Consider the following 17,588-nt stretch of genomic DNA (forward strand, 5'->3'; position numbering starts at 1 on the left):
GTTTTCTGCATCATTAAATGCTAAACCAGTGCAGACCAGGATCATATCTCTGGTTCAGCTGCTCTGTGGCACTCTTAGCTTGCATTAAGCTTGTATTCAATAAAAATCCTTAAGACTTTAAAATATGAATTGCTTTAAACACATCCCCTTTGCCCCTGCCACGTAAAAATGCTGGGCTTCTGTCTGGGCGTCAGGATGGGGTCAGCTGGGAATCCAGAATATTATCCAGATGAGAATCTGGAGAATAGACGGATCTATGGCCAGGGACACGTTCACGGAGACATATGAGCAGCATGTATGTAACAGGAGACAGTGAAGGGAGCTGGGAAGGTCTAGCACTGGGGGAGTCCTTCCACGGGCGGCAGTCTGGATGGACATATGTTGCTGGGTAGCAGGATTGTATGGCCGAATGAGTCAAGGGGCCAGATGAAAGGGGTGGTGGAGGATGGGGACGAGACCACAGCCGGAAGCCGTAGAAAGTTGGGTCTACAAGAACAACTTGGAGGATCAACTGCCAGAAGGGGATGGGAGACTGAGCCCAGAGAGTAAAAGCCAACCCCAGCTCAGAAGTCAGAGTCGTAACATTGATGGGACTCTGGAGTCAGTGTCCTGGAGCCTCTCCCACCCAGGGTCTGGGGTCAGGGACGGGGGCTTATGATCAAGGTGAGCTGTCCCAACAGAGCAGTTTCGGGAATCTGGAGCAGGCACTGACATCATCTATATTTATACAGTAGATTTCTTTCTCTCTCTCTCTCTTTTTTTTTATTTGCAGTCAGAAGCAGGATTTTTATCTGTTAACTTGGAGGGATTTTGTTGTTGTTTTGGCTCAGCCTATCAACATCCTTTAAAAATCTCTGGTCTTCCTTCCTTCCTTCCTTTCTTTTTGTTCTGTTTTCTTTCTGTCTGTATCTTGGCTCTTCTACATTCTTTTTAAAATTTTTTTATTGGAATATAGTTGATTTACAGTGTTGTGTTAATTTCAAGTATGCATTCTTTCTTCCAGTCAATTAACTATCTCCTCTCATCTGAGAATTATTTGTGATCTCCGTAAGCATATCTTGATGAAAGCATCCTTAATAAGCAAGGATGACAAACCTCCCAGGCTCTGCATACAAGGACCTCCCTCCAAGTCAGTGTTGCTCCCTGTGATGTTTGTGCCTTCAGGAGGGCTATGCAGTCAACTCTTGAGTCCAACAAACCCAGCTGTCACTTGGCCCAGGTTTTCACACCTGGCTCAGCTGTTTTAGTGACCGTCCGGAACTTTGCTGATATCAGGGTGCTCTCTGCCTGTAATCTGTCACTCAGACAGTCCGTTACAGCGCCGTGAGATGCAGGCAGTGCCACAGGAAGGAGGGTTGGAAGAGTACTTGGTTGTTTGCTATTTTGAGGGCAGAGATACCTGTTTGCTCTGAGCAAACGGAGGTCCCCGCTTCCTGGAGCACACCTGGGGGCATCAGCTCTCGGCGGGACTTCAAAGGAGGGACTAGAACCCTGTATTCGGATGTGCAGCCCTGATCATTGTCTAAAGCGTTTGCCTCCACTGAAGACCGATCCTCCTTTGCGGGTCCCGTGTGGTCTGTGGAGAGCAGCCCACTGTCGAGTGAACACAGCGGCTTCTGGGAAGCCGTGGGGTGTTCGTGAAGCTGTGAAATGCACGACCGCTGAACAAAGTCAGGGTGTAAAGTGAAGGAGAGGAAGTGGACCATTTCTGTTAACACAAGAAGAGATGAAACAATGCATCCATTTGCATAGTCCTTCCGACAAGCCTACCGTGAGAAAGCGAGATGGTTCCAGAGCCGAGCACAGGCAGCGTGAAGCAGCAGAAAGAGTGTGAGGGCCCAGGGGCCTGAGTGAGTCCTGATGGGGCCTCCAAAGAGCTGTGTGGTGGTGACCGTGTGGGAAGCAGAGCATCATCACTCGTCAACCTGCAGCTGTGGTGAGTGTCTCAAGGAGAGGTGCAGGGTGCCCTGAAATCGCTGCAGTCACTAGAGGACCCCGAATGGGAGTCAGTGAAGAGATGCTGAGGAAGGGAGGACGTTGTAATAATTTACACCTTCTGTCTGTTGTCCTCTTTCTTTGGACAATACTGTCCAAGGATTGACTAACTGCCAAGTATGCTGTGGAATAGAGTCATACACGGGGTAGGAGGTTTTCTGTCAAGGGAAGGATTCTTTCCACAACATGGTTGTATCTTTTGCTACAGTAATTTAACACAAACAAAACTTTTTGTGTGTGTGTGTGTGGGAAGATTTTGTTCATCATTAGAAGAAAAGTGGTCCTCCTAGACTAGGGGTGGCGGAAACAGTCATTTAAAAAACAAAGTAACTGCCATTTTGCCTATCATACTATTATCAGATGAAGGAGTTCTTTTTTTCCCCCTTATACCAGAGAGCTTGACCCATTCATCAACGTGAGACTTATTGCAAAAAAAAAAAAAAGTGAATTTGATAATGGGGACAAAATTTGAACAGCTCTTAGGTCTTATTACTTTATTTTCTTTTTGTTAATTTTTAAAAACCTTTTTATTTTGTACTGGGGGCTTCCTTGGTGGCTCAGGCTCCTTCCTGCAATGCAGGAAGACCTGCATTCAATTCCTGGATGGGGAAGATCCCCTGGGGAAGGGAGTATCTACCCACTCCAGGATTCTTGCCTGGAGAATTCCATGGACAGAGGGGTCCAGTGGGCTACAGTGCATCAGGTTGCAAAGAGTTGGATACAACTGAAAGACCAACACTTTCATAGCCAATTAACAGACAATGTTGTGATAGTTTCAGATGAACAGTGAAGAGACTCAGCCATACATATACATGTACCCATTCTTTCCTAAACTCCCATTCTCAGTACCCCTTCATGAAATTCAGAAGTTATTACAGCCATCATTCCCATGTGGCTCAGCTGGTAAAGAATCCACCTACGATGCAGGAGACCCCAGTTCAATTCCTGGGTCAGGAAGATCTGCTGGAGAAGGGTTAGGTTACCGTCTCCAGTATTCTTGGGCTTCCATGGTGGCTCAGCTGGTAAAGAATCCCATGCAATGCGGGAGACCTGGGCTTGATCAACGGTTTGGTAAGATGCCCTGGAGAAGGGAATAGCTACCCACTCCAGTATTCTGACCTGGATATTTCTATGGATATGGGGTCACAAAGAGTCGGACATGACTGAGTGACTTTCACTTTCACTTTTCACAGAGATCATTAGTTAAGTTTTAGGTATGGGGAGGCCTTATTGGCATTGTGTCAGGGGCACTTTTTTTTAATATGACCCTTGAGCTGAGAGAACTAAAAAGTTTTGACAGCCACTATAATATTTGCCATATCTTCTCATATTTGGTGTTACTAATATTGGCTACTAGCCAATCAAGTGACTTTTCTTTATTCTATTTCTACAGTCGTCCAGTGGAAAATATAATTGGGGTTCATTGTTTTCTAGATGGTAAATACAACAACAAGACACTGTATAGAGTTGATCCTGGAACAGAACGGGTTTGAAATGCAAGTCATGCAGAGTTTTTTCAAATGTTACAGTACTGCATAATCTGCAGTTGGTTGAATCTACAAATGCAGAGCCAAGGATAAGGAGGGCTGATTGTAAAGTTACATGTAGACTTTTGACTGCCCGGAAGGTTGGCTTCCCAGCCTCCCCTGTCTGTGCTGTTCAAGGGTCAACTGTAATGTTTTCTTTTTTGAAGGAAAAAGCAAAAAGCTGCAGAAACAATCATTTCAGACCCCACAGAGGAAGATGTGTCAAGGCAGGAAAAGTGCTTAATTGTTTTTTGTTTTCAAGTTTTGTTTTTTTTTAACAGACTTCATTTTTTAGAGCAATTTTAGGTCCACAGAAAAACCAAGAGGAAGGCACAGCAATTTCTTATGTACCCTCTGCCCCCACACATGCATCGCCTCCACAGATGTTTGCTACAAATGGTGAACCTACACTGACACATCATTTTCACTCAGAGTCCGTTCGTAGTTTGCTTCAGCATTCACTCTTGATGTTGTACATTTTATGGGTTTGGACAAGTGCATAATAACATATATCAACCATTATAGTACCATGCGGATTATATTCACTGCCCTAAAAACCCTCTGTGCTTTGCGTATTCATCCTTCTCCCATCCCTAACCTCTAGCAGCTAGTGATCTTTTTACTGTCTCTATAGTTTTGCCTTTTTCAAAATGTCATATAGGTGGAATCATACACTTACCTGATTGACTTCTTTTGACTGGTAATATGCATTTACGTTGTCTCCATATTTTTCATGGCTCAATAGCTCATTTCTTCTTAGAGCTGAATCATATTTCATTGTCTGGATGTACTACAGTTTATTTATTCATTCATCTCCTGAAGAACATCTTGGTTGCTACTAAGTTTTGGCAATTATGGAAAAAATACTGTGAACATCTGTGTGCAGGTTTTGTGTGGATGTTAGTTTCATTTCCTTGGGGTATATACCAAGGAGCACAATTAAAAGCATTCCTTTTTGTTGAAATTCTAGAAATTGTTTTTTTTTTTTTCTTTCGGGGTGGTGGTATAGAGCCCAAATCAGTGTATGCCATAGGCCTGTTTGTGAATTCTAAGCAGCCCTCATTTCACTGATGCTTTGTCCATGAACATCCATCACTATATTTCAGCTCAAATTTGAGATGATGAATGACTGATTTTTGCTTTTTCTCTTATATTACCATGTCCCCTGGCTCATAATCATTGAGAACTTTCTTCACTCAAATTGAAGGAACTGACCAACTTGGATGCCTTTCTCCAAGAGCCCTCCTTTTTTCCTTTCTTTTCCTACGACCGTGTCCCTGAGTCAGGTTCTTGGCACCCCAGACTTTGGAATCATTTTCCCTGGCCTGGTGTTCAGACTTGTCTTTCAGTTTCTCCGATTATTGCTGAACTCTCGTCTGAATTCTGTTGAAGCCATCCTCCGAGCCTGACCCCCTTTCTGGGCCCTGCCATCCTGCTCCTCATGGGACTAAATATAGAGTTGTTCACAGTATCCTGTCACCTCTTTGCACCTCTACCTTACTTTTCTTGTGATTTTTTTCATATTCATTCTTTAGTATATCTTCTGTGATCCAGCGAAAATAGGCCCATTAAAGTTAAAATGGGGCCATGATGTTTGGTTTTCATGTTATGATACAGGCAGTATGAAACATTTTTGAAAAATAATCAAATTAACCAGACTGAGATCTCCAGGACAGTGGTTACATTTATGCATTTTTCCCACAAGAAGTCTACGACATAAAAGAAACAAACTGAAATTTAAAAAAAAAAAAAAAAACTATTTGCCAAATCCATTTGCTTTTGAAAGACTTTATCAGTTTCCATTTCTGGGTAGGAAATAGATTTGAGAACCAACATTCCCGAAATAAAATAAATCCAATAAGAACTCTTATTAAGGCCATCATACCAAGATCAGGACTCCTGATATAACTGTATGTATAACTGAGATTAGAGCGAAAAGTAATCTCGGGGTCTCCTGTTCAAAGAGGAGAAAGAAGGATGATGAATTATGCTAGGGTTGGGAGCCTGGGTGTCTGAGAGCTGGGGGGCCTGAGAGAACTTTATGGGAACAAAGGGGAAGTCAGGCTGGGCGGCAGTAAAGCGATGGCTTGAACTTGACAAGCTTCTCGGGAGCAGTAGGAGACCCTGTGGTTGGGTCAGGCTTGGAAAGTCCGGGCCAGCACTGCCTCCTACAGCTCCACTCCGCTGCACCCTGAGTAGCATTTCAGGCGCCCTAGCAACACGGTCGCCACCATCTTCTGAGGCAGAAGTCACTGCAGAGTTTACCTTCCCATCAGCGGTGGCCTGGATCAGTGCTCCAGGTGAGTGCATCTGGAAGCAAGGAAGGAAGAGCATCCTATTGGGGCTTCAGCGATTCTCTTGTTTCAGTGGAGCAGGGAGTCAATGGAGCACGCACACAGGCTAAGACAGAGTTCCCGGCTGAGGGCTCCATGGAGGGTCAGAGTGCCAGGGAAGAGGCACTGAGGGAGGCGGGCCCCTCGGTGTAACATGGAAAATTATGACGTATGCACAGGAATACATACGCAGGAGTGTGTCTGTGTGTGCCAGATACATACATATATGCCTCCATGAAGAGGGGCAGGGAGGGAGGAAGGGGGAGAGAGGCAGAGAAACAACACAGCACCCCTGTGCCATAATGCAGCCTAAAAGCTAGCACCTCACCAGCACTTCAGGAGCCCCTGTGTTCCTCCTTGGCCGTACCTCTCTCCTTCAAAGGAAACACTTTTGAATTCTGTGTTTGTCATTTCCTGGCTTTTCTGTTCAAGCATGTTTCCCTAAGCAATCTGTTATTAAGTCTTGTTTGCCTCAGGGTTGTATATAAATGGTATTCTTGTACCATTTGCTTTGTTCAATCAATGTTTATTTTTTAAGATTCATCCCCATCGATGCATGAAGTGTCACGCATGAAATTCATCTCTACCGCTGTGTGGTCTTGCCTTATATGAATACACCACAATTTATTTATCCAGTCTCCTCTCAGTGGACATGTGGGTTATTTCCAGGTTTGTGCTATTTTAAACAGTGCTGCTGTGACCATTCTTGTATGTGTATCTTGCTGCAGTTTCTCTAGGATAGGGACCTAAGAGAAGAATTTCTGGGTCTTAGAGTCTGTGCGTCTTCAGCTTTACTGGGTAATATTTTTCAAGGTGGTTATATTTGGACATTCCATCTGACATTCCCATGAGTAAACAGATTAACTTAGAAGGGGAAGTCCGAAGGGAAGAAGAAATGCATGATTAGCTAAATATTGGTGAGGAAAAGGATGTCATTAGGGTTTGATGAAGTACACCTCCCCATCAAAGTGTGGAGTAGAAACAGCTGGGGTTATGAAGGGGAAGGGGACGTGCAGGTCCTACACAACCATTACGGGAAGGGTGAAAGCGCATGGACCGTGGTCACGTTGGCATCAGGGAGCAGGTTCCATCTCAGTGAGAATGAAACACCCAGTTCACTCCGTTTTCACTCAGTCTCCGCTGATCAGCAGGAACCTTCAGTTTTCTGTCTGGGGAGCAGATAGATGCTGCCAGGCATTTAAGAGTCTGTTCCCACATCAAACGAGGGTGGCATGGATTCTAGTCAAGCTTTTAAAACAGTCATCCACACAGAGGCACACAAAGATTTGGGAGATTGCTTTCCTCCCAACACAGGAATTTTTCTTACAGCATGCATTGTATTTTACAAATTGAGTAGATGACCCAGGGTTTGACAATGCTGTTTATCTGACCTCGGATGAGAACTCAGAGCTGCTGTGTGGTTTTAATTCACTTGACCTGAGAAATATGGGTCTGTGGCCTTTTCACAGCACTTTAACTGTGACATATGACCCGGTCCTGGGTGAGCATTTTGACCGCATTTGCAAATCCTGACGACTGTGATACGTAAAACTGATAGAATTTGTTTTCAAAGAATTTCCATTCTTCCAAATCGAGATTTGAGTGAGGATAATGTCTTTTGTTGGCATTCCTGTGGAACTGAAAGTAGAGCATTAAACCATTAGAAGCACGTGCTCTCTGGAGTCTCAGAAGGGCAGCTTTTTTTAACTTGTTATTTTTGGGTCACCCTTTATTAATAGCATTCATCCAATTTATTTGATTCCAGGCCAGAGAGCTCTGTGATGGTGGCATTTTCAAAATATTTCAATCGTAATTTTTCATCATCTGTTGATTGGTATTGTCTTTTGATGGTGACATTACACATTTGGGAAAGCAACATTGTATACTGGAAATAACACGTGTGCTTTGCCAAAAATATATAAAAGAACCTCAATTTTCCATAAGTGAGATCTCATTATGTAAACCATGACACATCTGTTCAGTGTAACATTACGTATTAGTTAAAATGATGATTATAAAAAATTGTTAAGTAAGTTGGGCAGATGTTTAAGTTTTAAAGAACAGAATACAAAATTGTGGAATATAACCCTAATTCTGAAATCTAAATGCATGGGTAAGAAAAGCCTACAAAAATTATACCAAAATGTTAGTTGTTGTACTTGGGTAAATGAGATTATAGGGGTTTTCTTCTCAGTGTGGTTATATTACTTTCATAATAAAATTAATTAAAAGAATGGAAAGAGAGATCAACCTGGATTCGGATTGCCCTGTACCACTATCCAGCTGTTTGACCGTGTGGTCAAGCTACCTAACTGGCTTCCTCAAGAGCTAAAGATGTTGTTTACCTCCATAGGGTTGTTTTCAAATGACACGATATTCTGAAGACCCCCTGTGCAGGTAGATATTTTGGAGGTTCCTGTCCTCTTCTCCAGCTTTCCTTTTTCTGTCGAAACAGGCCTCACCCAGCACACACCCAGCAGCTATGAGTGATGCTCTTTTATCGTCTGGTTTCTATTTTGTCTGGTTGGGGCCTCATTCTGATCTTAGTGCATACTTTTGACCTCTTGAAACTTCTTTTTTAGCAGTGACAACTGATGGTTATTTTAGAGAAGTGAGTGATGAGTAAGAATGCTTTTTGTCACAAGAGGGGACATTTGAAGAACTGGACTTTCTAAAGTCTTAGAATTTCAGCTGTTCAAATACATGCGTTTGATTGACAGAAATATGCTTGCTAATTTAAGGACATCCTTGTTAACCTCTCTTGGCCAGTGAAGAGGAAATATGTTAAGTGCTTGCTAACCAAGCTGATGATTTTCTTAGCTCTGCCAAGTAATTCTGAGAGACAGGTACAAATAATATGTATGAGAAGAATTCAGCCAAGATCCCTAGGGACTGTGTGTAACCTCTAAGATGTTAAATGGAGCTTTGTAAACTTTGAGATTATATGCGATGATCATGTTCAACAGTTGATGTAAACAAGAGCCAGAGATGCTCTATGAGATCATAGTTTCTAACTTATTTCAGAGTAAGTTTACTGGGGGCAGGGAGAGGAAAGTTCATTTCTTAATAGTAATAGCCAGATGTAGATTGACTAGGCAGTGGAAAATGTAATCTTGCCCAGAGTTCAAAAAAAGATGCCCATATTCACATGGTCCCAAGTTGTCCCCTCTACTTGGACTAAGATATATAGTATCTGAGATCTCCCCTAGACTCCTAGAGTCTGTTAGAGCAGAGGACCTTCCTGACCTACTCAAGGCTAGAATCCAAGTCTCTGAACTCTCAGTTCACATCCTGACCAGAATAGCAGACTCGCCCTCTGCCTCTTGAGCTAGTCACTGGACAGGCTGAGCCTCAGTTTTGTTGTAAGATGAGAGGTTTAATCTCCAAGGGCTCTCCTAGCTCAAAATCTCAAAGATTCAGTGATTCCTTCCAGTATTTCTTTTTCTAACATGTCAATATCTTGAGAGACGCAAGTAATTAAACCAGAGAAAATCAACCATGAGTTCTTATCCCTTAAAGTTGGAGGCTCTGAATCAGGTACCTTGTCTTCTGCAGATAGTGTGGTAGGATCAGGATCTTTCTGTCCAAGGCCACAGTTCCACACAGCCCAATCTTCATGGCCCAACAAAGGGCCCAAATTGGCATAAGGCAAACCAGAGTGTCCCAGCAGGGACTTCCTATAGGCTGTTATAGCTCTTTAGAAAAGGAAGAGAGCAAGGACAAGAAATCTAAAGGATCGAGATTGGATGGGAAGACGTAAAGTTGTCTTTTTTAGCAGGCAACATGCCAATTTATATAGACAAGTTCTGGTGGCTCAGATGGTAAAGAATCTGCCTGCCAATGCCAGGAGTGAAAGTGAAGTCGCTCAGTCGTGTCCGACTCTTTGCGACCCCGTGGACTATAGCACACCAGGCTCCTCCGTCCATGGGATTCTCCAGGCAAGAATACTGGAGTGGGTTGCCATTTCCTTCTCCAGGGGATCTTCCCAACCCAGGGATCAAACTGAGGTCTCCTGCATTGCAGGCAGACGTTTTAACCTCTGAGCCACCAAGGAAGCCACATAGCTTAGCTGGTAAAGAATCCGCCTGCAGTGCGGGAGACCTGGGTTTGATCCCTGGGTTGGGAAGATCCCCTGGAGAAGGGAAAGGCTACCCACTCCAGTATTCTGGCCTGGAGAATTCCATGGACTGTATAGTCTACAGGGTTGCAGAGAGTCGGACACGACTGAGCGACTTTCACTCACTCAATGCCAGGAGCCCCAGGTTCAATCCCTGGGTTGGGAAAATCCCCTGGAGAAGGGAATGGCAACCCACTCCAGTATTCTTGCCCAGAGAATTCCATGGACAGGGGAGTCTGGCAGACTATAATCCATGGGATCACAAAGAGTCAGACATGACTGAGCAACTAACACACACACACACACACACACACACACACACACACACACACACGGAATGTATTAAACCTCTACTAGGAAGAACAAGTCATTGAACTTTGTAAAATCACAGGATACAAGGTGACCAATATACAAAAATCAACTCTGTCTCCATAGATTAACACCTAATAGGTAGAAAATGAAGTTAAAGAAAGCTCTGTGTATAATAAGAACTGAAAAACATAAAAAACATTTAGGAATACATTTAGCAAAAATCAGCCAATTGGTACTGTCGTTGGCAGGAACTTGAGGATAATGGTTTTTCCAGTAGTCATGTATGGATATGAGAGTTGGACTGTGAAGAAAGCTGAGCGCCAAAGAATTGATGCTTTTGAACTGTGGTGTTGGAGGAGACTGTTGAGAGTCCCTTGGACTGCAAGGAGATCCAACCAGTCCATTCTAAAGGAGATCAGTCCTGGGATTTCTTTGGAAGGAATGATGCTAAAGCTGAAACTCCAGTACTTTGGCCACCTCATGCGAAGAGTTGACTCATTGGAAAAGACTCTGATGCTGGGAGGGATTGGGGGCAGGAGGAGAAGGGGACGACCGAGGATGAGATGGCTGGATGGCATCACTGACTCGATGGACGTGAATCTGAGTGAGCTCCGGAAGTTGGTGATGGACAGGGAGGCCTGGTGTGCTGCGATTCATGAGGTCACAGAGTCGGACACGACTGAGCGACTGAACTGAACTAAACTGAGGATAATGGGTGCGGACAGTCCTAGGCAATCCTGAGGGTGTGGACATTGTTTTGTAGCCCTTAGCATTTCTCAAGAGAGAAGCTTCATAAACTTGTCTTGTTTCGCATCATCACGACATGGATTGTAATGTCAGTTTGTATTCAACAAGCCAGTCCGCACTCCTAGGACCATGCTGTTATCTGATACCAAACATATGTTCTTTGCACTTACTGTGTTGGGTGAAGTCCTGAGTGATTTTCAAAGTCAGATGAGTTCTCAGGCATAAGATGTTAACTCAGAAAGTTGTGATTTTTCTTTATTCTTTGTTCCTACTTCCCTCCAGAGTGTGATGAGGCATTTAATCCATCAGACGGCAGGAGGATCTATGTAATGAATTTTTACGTGCCCCGGTCATTTTAATGTAATTGTCCTTCTTTTAAAAGGCTTCATTAAGTCTATTGTTAGGATTGTAAAACTACCTGAGAGAGATAGGAGGGCTTTTCCCATTTTCAGAATTTAACACAGTTTCTTAATTGCACTGCTTTAGGTGAACAGTAATTAAATGGGTTGGGAGAACATGCAATATTTATTTATAGTAACGCAGGCATGTCACGTATTTATAGTCATTACTGCACAGTCTAGTTGATAACATCCTTTTGGGAAAATTTTCATGACTGTCAAAGTAGCTCCAGTCAGTGTTTTTGGCAAGTCTTTGAATCTAACTGTGAAAATTAACAGGTCCAGATACCCTTATATTAAGGTACTGTACATAGTAAACTTTTCGCAAGAAACTTGTACTTGCAAAATCCTCAGTATGCTTTTAACATTTTTAGTTTAAAAGATTTGGGTTAAACATGTGTGCCAATGTCAGTAGTCTTTGGAGTGTTATCATATCTTGTGACAAGATAACAGAGTCACTCTTCCTTGGTTCTTACATTTGGTAATAAATACAACATTAGCACCTTATCCTTGACGTGCTCTGATATGGCACATTTGTCAAGTGGATAAGAGAGGAGTTTCCCATCCAGTGCTGAGGATCTTAATACCAGCTAAACCACTCTTTGGGGGTCTTTTTGCACACCAGATGAAAAAGCTAGGAATCCTCCATCCAGAAAAACGTATGCACACAAACACAGATACGCTGTGCTACTCAGGAGCAGGTCTCTGGGCTCCCTGAATGTGCCCAGTCATGGACCCAAAGATATGACTCCTTGATCAAAATGCCGTTTGTACAGATAGCCTCCCCAGATGTGCGCACACACAGCCCCATCCCTGGCCGTGCCTCATCTCTCCCACATCTGTGCGTCTGCAGAGATGCTTTTATTTACACCTTTTCTCCATAGGATGTTTTTATTCAGTATCTTCATTTAACAACTCAGTTTAAATGCAACAGGAACAGAGGTTCCTTTTCCATCACTGCTGATTTCTCACGTTTCCTGTGATTTCCTCAGTCATTACAGGTACTCCTCGACTTCTCCCGTCTCCCTCGGCCCCATTTCCCCAAAAACTAAAAGCAAGCCTGCTCTCTTCCTCCAGGCATCCAATACATGGATAGCTTTTTATCCCATGTGTTTTCCACAGAGCCACCGCTTCCACCCCTTCTGCTGTTTATCAGCCGCACCACAGAGCCAGCCTTCACAGCTGTCCTTGAAACTGTCCCAGTCTCCCCTGGATGCGCCTCCCTTCACCCTGTCCGCTTTGGGGACTCAGAGTCTGCGGTGTACGTGGTCAGCCTCACGCAGCCACACCTCCTCTTGAGTCCCGCCCTGCTCAGCCACCTCTGGAGACTCTGTCACCACACACAGCAAATTCAAATCTGCCAGCTCCTTCACTCCCGCCAGCTCCTTCACTCCAGGGGCCTCTGCCCCCAGGGACTCCTCCTCTGCCTGAGTCCCTTGTGTGTTCCTTTTCAGCCACTGCTCTCCCATCTTCCTGCACCAGGGACTCTCTGCCCCTCCAAGAGAGAAGCTCAGCCAGGTTGTCCCATCTGCTGACCCAAGCAGTGATTGGGTATCTCTCATTTTCTAGTCACTGAACCTGTGGGAAGATGGGTCCCCAGGACTGGGCAGCCTTATTTCAGTTCATTCAGCAACACCCCTCTCTTCCTCCCACCATTTACCTGACTCAACTGAGTCGTTCAAGAAAGATACTTTGGAGACACTTTTGTGTGTGTGTGTTGGGGCAAGGGTCTAGGAGAATGATGCAAGTTATTATTAATAATAATTCACAAGTATATAAGTCCCTGAAACCTCCCCCCACATGTGCACAGCCTGATGCTGGTGGCTTCCTCTTTGCTCATCAGTGATCTACTCCCCTCTGCACCCTAGTACAGGGCAGGCACTCAATCAAGTGTCTGGCGAAGGAGCTGTACAGGGACCTGGCACATCGGTTCAGTATTTCATAGACTTGTAGAGCTGGGGGTGACCTTTGAGGTGATCTCCTAGCATCTCACTTGACAGCTGAGCAAACTGAGAGTCAGGGCAGTTAAATGACTGGTCCAAGGTCAGACAGCAATAAAATCAGCTTTTGAACCTGTGTTTTCTGACTGACTCCTGGTCTCCCTTTTTGTTGCACTAGAAGGACTACTCAGCCTGTGGTTCTTCTTTCCCCATCTCTTTCATCTCTATTATTAGTGCCTGTCTGGTGCTGAGAGATACTCTGAGCTCTAATGCTGCCTGGTGTTGTCTGCTGCACCTCAGTATACCTAAGAACTTAGTAATGATCTTACTTTTTGAACAGAACTCGATGCTTTTCAGGATCTTTCACATACGTTTCCTCATTAGATTTTGCCACTGACCGGTGACATAGGTTGAACTTATGTCAGAGGAGAGAAAATAGAGCTTAGTTGAGGCCACATGGCTAGTCAGTGACACAGTTGAGGCCAGGCTCTGGTTTTCCTGTCTCAGGATGTGGTGACTTACAACTGTTTTGAGAATCTGGCCTCAGGCTCTGGAATCTTGCCTTCCTTTATGTAAATATGAAAAATAGAATTTCCTATTTTCTAACAGTTTTCAGTGTTTCGTAAAGTGTGTTCTGAAGCACTCTGGTCCCGTGGGATGGTCTGTTGGGGAAAAAAAAATATTAAAACCGGGTTTTGTGACCAGATAAGCCAGGAAAAACTGCTTGCTGGATGCCCCTCTGGGGGATTCCCAGCACACGTGAATATTTAAAGACTCTGAGAAGTTCCTCTCCAAAGACCATTGAGTATATTTTAATTGTGATGAAATACATGTGGCATAAAATCTACCATCTTCATCATTTTTAAGTGTTTTAGTTCAATAGCGTTAAGTATATTCACATTGTTGCCCAGTCAGTCTCCACAATTCTTCTCATCTTGAGAAATTGAAAGTCTGTACCCATTAAACAACCATTCCCCATACTACCCTCCCTTAGCCCCTGGTAGCCACCACTTTACTTTCTGTTTCTGAATTCACCTGCTCTTGGCGCCTCATAGAAGTGGAATCATACAGTATTTTTTTTCAATGACTGTCTAATTTCACTTAATATAATGTCCTCAAGGTCCACCCATGTTGTACCACATGTCAGAATTTCCTTCTTTTTTAAGCAAAAGTCGCTCAGTCGTGTCCAACTCTTTGCAACCCTGTGGACTATACAGTCCATGGAATTCTCCAGTCTAGAATACTGGAGTGGGTAGCCTTTCCCTTCTCCAGGGGATCTTCCCAACCCAGGGATCAAACCTAGGTCTCCCACATTGCTGGTAGATTCTTTACCAGGTGAGCCGCAAGGGAAGCCCTTCCTTATTTAAGGCCGAGTAATATTCCACTGTATGTGTATAACATGTTTTTATTGTTGCAGCTGAAGGTGACACTTGAGTTGCTTCTGTTTCCTGTGAACAGTGCTGTTTTTCCTGCGGGTGTGCAAACATCTCTTTGAGACCCTGCTTTCAGGGTTTTGGGGTGTGTATGCGCTCAGTCGGGTCTGACTGTTTGTGACCCATGGACTGTAGCCTGCCAGGCTCCTCTGCCCATGGAATTTTCCAGGCGAGAATACTGGAGCACGTTGCAATTTCCTACTCCAGGAGATCTTCCTGACTCAGGAATCCAACCCACATCTTCTGCATTGGCAGGCAGATTCTTCACCACCGTGCCACTTGGAAAGCCATTTGGGGGGATATACTCAAAAGCAGAATTGCTGGATCACAAGGGAATTTCATTTTTATTTTGTGTGTGTGTGTGGAACTGCCATTGTTTAAGATATTTTCCAACTCAAGTTTCACAGCTTTTTGGATCACAGAATTCCTTTTCCACACTATTCCTTTGAGTATCCCACAGAACATGGCACTTTCAGGAAACAGTGGGAAATCCTGAGCTCAGTAAGGATTTCCGTTTGTTCCAGGGGGCTGGCAGACCTCAGGATGCTGCCTGGCAGTTGGGCCACAAAGCTCTCAGTCCAAGGGCAAGGTCAGCAGTGTGGTCCCAGGAGCTGCAGAAGGGGAGAAAGCTCCTGGTACACAGCAAACCAGAACAAGAGTCCTTCCACCTCTGCACACGTGGCAGGGTTATGGAGGCTGCTGTGGCTCTGATGTCATTCAGTGAGTGAGTAAAGAAGGGTAAGGCCATCTGCCTACATGCAATAAGGGACCTGGAGCAAGCTTTCCAGTGAGAAATTTTAGAATTCAGAATCCACTGTTTCCTCCTCCCCTTGAAGTGGAGAGCATGCCACCTGGCCACAGTCTAAATGGGCTCCTCCCTGGGGCCTGTTGTACTGACTCCATCTCATTCACCCTTCATGTGGTTCCTCAGTAACTGAGGGGTGAGTGTACACACTCTAATTGTGTGGATAGATTAATATTCCAACAGAGCTGATTTGCCTCACACAGATGGAAAGGATGTGTAGAGCAAGGGCAGTAAACTGAGGAAAGAAGCAAATTCCCCAGCCCCCAAAGCTGCTGGCTACCTCAGATGTCCTTGTGGTCAAGTTCCAACTGTTGGTGAGCTGGAAGGAGGCATTACATGATCGGACACCCGAATGCCCTGGGTTGTTTCTCTAAGCATGGGCTTAAAAATTGAAATGGGTCTGAATGGTATGCTTGCTCCTTGGAAGAAAAGCTATGGCAAACTTAGTAGCATATCAAAAAGCAGAGACATCATTCTGCTGACAAAAGTCCACGTAGTCAAAGCTATGGTTTTTCTAGTAGTCATGTATGGATGTAAGAATCAGACCATCAAGAAGGCTGAGTGCCAAAGAATTGATATGTTTTGAACTGTGGTGCTGGAGAAGACTCTTGAGAGTCCCTTGGACTGCAAGGAGATTAAACCAGTCAGTCCTAACGGAAATCAACCCTGAATATTCATTGGAAGGACTGATGCTGAAGCTCCAATATTTTGCCCACCTGATGCGAAGCACCAACTCATTGGAAAAGACTCTGATGCTGAAAAAGATTAAGGGTAGGAGGGGAAGAGGGCAACAGAGGATGAGATGGTTGGATGGCATCACCAGCTCAATGGACATGAATTTGAGGAAAACTCTGGGAGATAGTGAAGGACACAGAAACCTGGCCTGATGCGGTCCATGGGCTCACAAAGAATTTGGACACAACTTAGCAACTGAACAACAGCAGCAAAAGAAAACAAGCCAGGAGGTTGTAGCTTTACCCAGCTCTTTTTGATGTTGATAAGGATGAGGACATAAAATCATGGAGAGGCTTTGTAGTCCCAGAGAGCTTTGAGGCAGCCTGCAGGACGGCCACAGCACACCCAGCTTCTTAGTTCCCTTGTCTGAGAGCTGAGACTGATAATGATGCCACACATTGTAGGGAGAGAATTTCATAAGCTCTCTGAGATTCTTCGATGAAGGTGGCTACTGATGTACAAATTATTATCATGATTTTAAGAGATTTTACTGTTCTATGAATAAACGCTGTACCTTATTCTCTCTGACTCTCTTGCTTTAAATGAGTTCAGATTTGGCTTCTCTCATCCAGACTATTTCCCCAGGGTCACAGTTCTGTTGGGAGGTACAGAGGTAAGGTGGAAAAGGGATTGGGAAGTTCTGTGTATACCCTCGGGCAAGCCACCTAGCCTCTTGGGGCCTTAATTTTTGCATTTTTAAGGTTCCTTTCTAAGGTCCCTTCCAGCTCTGTAGATTTGTGATTTTATCAAAGATTAGAGAAATAATCAAGCTTCAAATTACCAATATTTATAGAGTACCAAGTCTAAACCAGGCACTGCTCTAGGTACTTGGGATAAAGTATCTTATTCTGGTTGGGGAAAAGGAGGTGAGACAGAAAACAATAAACAGTAAATATTAATACCTAAGCAAATTATGTAATTGTTAAAAAGTGATGTGTGTTAGGCAAAATCAAAATAGTGTGGTAAAAGGAATTGGGAATGCAGGCAGCAGTGAGTTTTTTTTTTTTAATATAGCAGAGAAGAACTTTCCCATATGAGAGTTTTTAGAAAATCAAGCTCATTAATGGGAGGCTGCAAACCTCTCCTTTGGAGATTTTTAGGGAAAAAAAGAAGCCTTCTCATCTTTTTAGAATGAGGTATATTCTTATTTGGGTGGAGAGGGATTTGCCAGATGATCCTTTCAAAGGCTTTCTTTTTAAATGATTTAGTGGTTTGTTCAGGAGTAGCCCCAGTGTTCGTATGAGGAT

At 44.0% G+C, this 17,588-nt stretch overlaps 1 protein-coding gene across 6 annotated transcripts in view; it reads left to right on the plus strand.

Moving 5' to 3' along the window:
• The window catches only part of FYN (FYN proto-oncogene, Src family tyrosine kinase), a 216,056-nt gene that overhangs the window by 36,460 nt on the left and 162,008 nt on the right, over positions 1–17,588 (plus strand). For 2 of the 6 annotated variants that reach the window (XM_069598089.1, XM_069598091.1), the window contains exon 1: positions 1,004–1,936. The exons of the other annotated variants lie outside the window; for them this stretch is intronic. The gene's annotated coding sequence lies outside the window, so the exon portion shown is untranslated. Of the gene's footprint in view, positions 1–1,003; positions 1,937–17,588 lie in introns of those variants that run through there. 6 annotated transcript variants of the gene reach the window in all.

Source organism: Ovis canadensis, chromosome 8, assembly GCF_042477335.2.
Source record: "Ovis canadensis isolate MfBH-ARS-UI-01 breed Bighorn chromosome 8, ARS-UI_OviCan_v2, whole genome shotgun sequence".
In the NCBI taxonomy this organism is placed as follows: Eukaryota; Metazoa; Chordata; class Mammalia; order Artiodactyla; family Bovidae; genus Ovis; species Ovis canadensis.